This window comes from Dermacentor albipictus, chromosome 3 (genome assembly GCF_038994185.2).
Source record: "Dermacentor albipictus isolate Rhodes 1998 colony chromosome 3, USDA_Dalb.pri_finalv2, whole genome shotgun sequence".
NCBI lineage: Eukaryota > Metazoa > Arthropoda > Arachnida > Ixodida > Ixodidae > Dermacentor > Dermacentor albipictus.
Genome location: NC_091823.1, coordinates 28,053,656 through 28,059,162, shown reverse-complemented (window position 1 = coordinate 28,059,162; position 5,507 = coordinate 28,053,656). Strand labels below are relative to the sequence as shown.

General features: G+C 43.6%; 1 long non-coding RNA gene across 1 annotated transcript; it reads right to left on the bottom strand.

Moving 5' to 3' along the window:
- Positions 1-1,422: 1,422 nt before the first annotated feature.
- Positions 1,423-3,835, bottom strand: LOC139057832 (uncharacterized). The gene is made up of 3 exons (XR_011513027.1): positions 3,752-3,835; positions 2,562-2,596; positions 1,423-1,612 (listed from the first exon to the last, which is right to left on the bottom strand). It is a non-coding gene; the product is annotated as an uncharacterized lncRNA (long non-coding RNA).
- Between the last annotated feature and the right edge of the window lie 1,672 nt (positions 3,836-5,507).

Here is a 5,507-nt window from a genome sequence, read left to right as displayed (position 1 = left end):
GAGCTCGAAGCTGTGGTCAGATTCCTCGTTGGCGTTCCGTAATTATCTTCGCACGGGCGCGGTATGTTGCAAAAGCCGCTTTCGCGATCTATCGTCGTGACGATAGATCGGGTTTTTTATTATTATAAGTAATGATCCAGCTGTAGGGCACATGTAACCGACAAACGGAAGTCTCAGGAGAGCACCTGAGATGGTAGTAGAGCAGGCGGCGCAGGAACTCCAGGGCACCCGAGGGACAGTGGGGGGATCAAAGCTCGAAGCAGAACAGTACGTAGGTTGGGGCCGCCGAGGCAGGTGTGTGCCAGGGAGTGTTCGCACGGACAGCTCCCCTGGCACGCGCAGCCGTGCCTCGCAAGGTCGAGATACTTTAAAGGCACCTGCGCCCATGGTCTTTCTTTTGGCTCGGCGCAGTGAGCACGATTAACGAGAATAATGTGGAGGGCATCCGGTGCAGTCGCGAATGCATCATGACAAATGTAGCTCGCGTCGCCTGGCGTCTGTAGTAATATCAGAGTTGGTTGTATGAACTTTATGCATAATACGTTTTGTTACGGTACCTCAACGGAATGGGTCTAGAGGACGGTGTTGGTACATTTTTTCGTACCGCCCTAATCCTATACCCCCACTACAAACACACACATACCCCCTTTTTTTTATGTATACATACAATTCCTTGCCATGACGGATCATAGCCTCCTTTATTTTTGAAAAATAGAGGAGGCTATATATATATGGACCGATTGACCAGTTCAAGTTGTCAACTTGTCAGTAACTGTCGTAGGAATCACTGTAATAAACATAATTCCACGATCGGATTGTTTACTTTCATTTTTTGTTGTAACACTGAGGACTACATGGAACTTTATTTTGTATATGTGAGAGAAGTATGTGGATATCACGAGCTTAAGCCAATGTGCGATACACAGACAAAGCAGCTGCTACAACATGAACTGCATTGAGGGCCACACAACACATACGTAATTAAAGGTGCAAAATATAGGGGGAAGCTTCAAAATACGCTCTGTAGCACTGCAAAGTATAACATATATTGTATGTGTACAATAAATGTTCAAAAATACAATGCATCAATGTACCATTTGCCTTCAAGTTTATTATGAAGTTCAAGTTTACTGAAGTTTATTATGAGCATATGTACAACAGGGATCAACTAACACACCCGCAGTCGAGGTGGCTGTTCGAGGTGTGCTGGCTGCCTCAGTGTAAGAAAAAGAAATTGGGTAAATGTCGACACCAGTGCCACTGCTTCTTGCCTCTGACCTGCACGTGCCTCCGCGGCATCTTTGTGCACAAGTGTGCTGGCGTGGTGAGGCGTAGGAGTCATCCGAGAGAAAGAGTATTGTTTACATGGAGGAGTGGCTGTTTACATTGCCTGTCACTTTCCCTCAAATGTTTCCTTGGCGACTAGGGTGACACACCCGCAGCCAAGGTGGCTGTTCGAGGTGTGCTGGCTGCCTAAACGAAATAAAAAGAAATTAGATGAATGTCGATACCAGTGCTATTGCTTATTGCCTCTTACCTGCATTTGCCTCCATGGCCTCTTGGTTTGCGGAGTCTGTATGAGGGAGCTGCTGTGGCTAGGCGTAGGCATTGTCTAAGCAAAAAGAAAAGGCCATTTAAATGGGGAATTATGGAAGTAAATGCAGTTATGTCTGCTTCTTGCACTCTTCTTGCCTAAAAGTTTTCAAACATAGTGTCCAGAACACACCAGCACTTTGACTGCTTCTGCTTTTTACCTGCAGGTGTTGTTGCGAGATCCTTAGTATGGCTGCGTGCAGCATTGTAACACTTGGTGGAGGCATTTGAAGTGGTAGCCAAAAATATAAAGAATCATCCTTGTCTGCACGAATGCTTTCAATTTCTAAATGCAGTGGTAACTATCACTATTGGTGCAAGGCCCCCCCACATCTATGCGGCAAGTGCCATAGCTCGAAACTGAATTGTTCCTTTATGTTTCACAAGGCATCTGATATGTCCACATTAGATGTGATGTGTTTGTTTTTATTTATCCCAGTGTGGAGAGAGCGTCATTAAATGGCTGAAGTACTATAGCACCAAACAGACGACACAAGAAGAGACACGGACGAGCGCTTATGTCCGTGTCTCTTCTTCTTGTGTCGTCTGTTTGGCGCTATAGTACTTCAGTAATATGCACCAACTAGCCCAACAAAAAGTTCTGCTGAAATATCATTAAATGTTTTGTTTATTTTTGCGTGTCTTGTTTTTTGGTTTATTTCTGAATTTATCATGATGCTAAAGTGACTTATGTAATGGCAATCAGCTTTTGTTTTGCAGAAAAACAATGCATTTCCTGACCCATTGTTTGACATCCCCTCACTCGCATTATTTTGCAGAGTATTCTACCTATATTGACTTGCTTGACCTCCACTAAAGGGTCTTGCATTTTTAAATACGACTCTTTCCTTAAAATCATTCGACACTTCTCATAATTTCTGTACCTTGGGCTTCTGATACTCTGCATTCACTATTTTTGCTTGTTTCTGACTAGAAATGTCTTCTTTAATTTAGAGCTTAAATTTTACCTTTGGAACACACGGAAGGGCTTGCCATTGCATATCTGCATAAAAGGGAAACATGTTTCATTAAACATTTGCAAAATCCCATTGAAGATTGATGAATGCAGCTTGCAGTGTGATATGACTGAATGAGCCATAAAAGTAACTCATCTCACTTGGTAAATGAAAGCACATATTAGTGTGATGCACAAGATACGTTACACTAACGTGGTGGGTTCTCTTGCTTATAAAGCAAAATAATCGGTGCGCGAGAAAAAAATTATTTTTGCATAACCGTTGTACACACTGACTTAAGGAAAATGAGCTGGAGCTGTCCACATGATGTACTTATTTTACCTGCGAGTATGGTCAACAAAAATGTGTCCCAGCTGCTTAGTGGTATTCCGGATTATGTCAGTATTGCATATGTGCCTGTTGTCGAAAATAATTGAATTTTGAAAGTGCTCGCAGGGATCTGATGTGCATATCTGCAGTTTATGGGTACATGTAAAAGACTCAGCATCAAGTGCAAGTGAACGGTCCCACAGGCCCGGAGTCGATCATGCAAATAGATTCGCTGCACAAATTTGTGACCAGAAAAGATATGCCACATGAAATGGCATGCAAGGAAGTGTTGAAAATATTGCACAGTTAATAAAACGCCTAAGCTATTAATATGTGGCTTGATGCACTCGTTATGCAAAACGGAGGTGAGGCGTGCAGACAGGAAACAAGAGTAGAGTATTTACAAGCAAACAACACGCGCGCCGCCCACTTCTCTACTCTTGTGTCCTGTCTGCACGCCTCACCTCTGTTTTGCATAATGAATCCTTACGAACTAGCTCAGCTTTCTGTCGTTCTAAGTCTTGATGCACTCTATTTCGTCCGCATTAGGCACTCGCCTCTTGATTACTTCGTGGCACAGAAATACTCGGTCATCAGGCTGTTTTTCTGCTGTGGCCTTTGTAGAAGCATGATTGTTCAAAGTGCAACAATTAAACAGATTCTTTGAGTTGCTTGTGGCTTCGCCAGTACAATTCCGGTGCGCTGGTCCGCCTGTCCAGCAATTTCCTACTGAAGGGAAACCTGCAAATAAAAACACCGCTCCGCATGCAGAAAAATGCTCTACTGTGACGCTTCTCGAACGATTGTGATGTACCACAAGAGCTGCCTACTCGCGTGATATTCTCAACAAGGAGATAAATTCGTTTACTTACATGTGAAGGTATATGCCAGACCACTTCGGGACTTCGGTGGCACATAAGGCACGAGTGTGTCATAGCGTCCGATGTCGACGCGCGATCGCATGTGAAACGAAACTACTACGCATCCAAAAAACAGATTCGAAACCGAAATTCGCGTCATCCTTTATTGCATGAATGCGTACATCGTGATTTACATAAGTCACGGACTTAGCGATCGCTTTCTGTAAACTTAATATTAACGTACCACCTTCATAAAGCCATCAGGTATGCGTTTTTAGGTGACAAAGCATAAGGTGACCTGTACTTGTTCTCAGCTCTTTCAATAGTAATTGCGCTGGCCACATTGACCAGTAGCAACAGGGCGGCGCCCTAGAGGTTCCCACTTTTCCGGCCCAGCTTTTCCTCTAGAGTTGTTCTACTAACTCTATGGGATGCAGTGGCCTAGGTTGCCAAGGTTACGGTGGGCTGTCGCCAACAGCAGCGACGCGGCGCTGCGATGACGTTTCAATCTCGATGACTGCTCCGACGACAGGGCTCGGAGCGCCTCAGAGCGCTCCAAGATAGAGGAGAGCAATCGAGAAGAACCAGCCGAACGCAGGGCGCGCACCCTCTTTCAACCAGCCGAAGACAACGCCGCTCGCGAGAGCGCTCCAGAGTGCTCAGAAACGACCAGCCGAAGATAGCATTAGATCCGATAGAAGCGTAGTTGTTTAAACAAGAACGCCATAAAACATCATTTGCACTGATTTGTGACGGAGGCAGCAGGACTTGAGACCCCCAACCGATTCGGCAAGCTCGAGACCCGACGCCAAAACGCCTAGCCTGCACCTTAGCCCCCCGAGCGCTTAAAATTCACGTTACGCACTTGTAACATCACATCACATCACATTATTTTAATTAAAGACCCCTTTTGGGGTGTTTAACCTCGTGTGATATGTTATTTAGGATTTTTGACACTCACAGCTCTTAATTGAGGATGTGCAGGACACGTAACACATTCATGGTTGCTAAACACGAATCGAGGCCACAAAAACTGTTCACTATGAAAGAGTATAATAATCTTAGTTTAATATCACCTTTCATTTAATCTTTGATAATAATCTTACAAATCCTTATAAACTGACTGATCTTTATTTATGTTAACCAATCGTTTTTCTTCTGGTATATAACGACAGACAGGGCTAAACCTACCTTAGTGACCAGCAGATTTGAAGTAAATAAAAGATATGCCCGGCCTTGAACAGTTCTTGGATTTCATTAGTTAATGGTTAACCTTGGCAGTAACACGCTGCAGGAATAATAGATAAACCAGCAAAACCCAACATGTTCTTTTCTTCTTCTTCTTTCTTTTTTGCTGAGAAACCCATGCATTCGTTAAGTTATAGTAAGCATTACTTTCTGCCGTCTAAGATACATTAACAGAACCTAAATGGTTCTGAGAAAACACGTTTTGCTGCAGGTTGAGCCGTTAGCAAAACACGATATTTATTTCTCGCATTCTCTTCAGACTAAAAAGAAGGTTCATGTGTCTGGTTAACCACAAAATAAAAGGCCTTCGCTAAAATGATTTCAAGCAGCTGATAGGAGTGGAATACTGTAGCTCAAGACAAGCCCTTCTCATCGTTTATTCACGAGTTAAAATTAATAGACGATAGACAACCAAAGTCAAGTTGATCCTCTCGACCCCCTTTACTTTATTTTTCTTGTGCTTTCTTATGAACATTTGTCTTCGAGAGTCCGCAGCAGAGTTGAAAAACGACAGACGAGA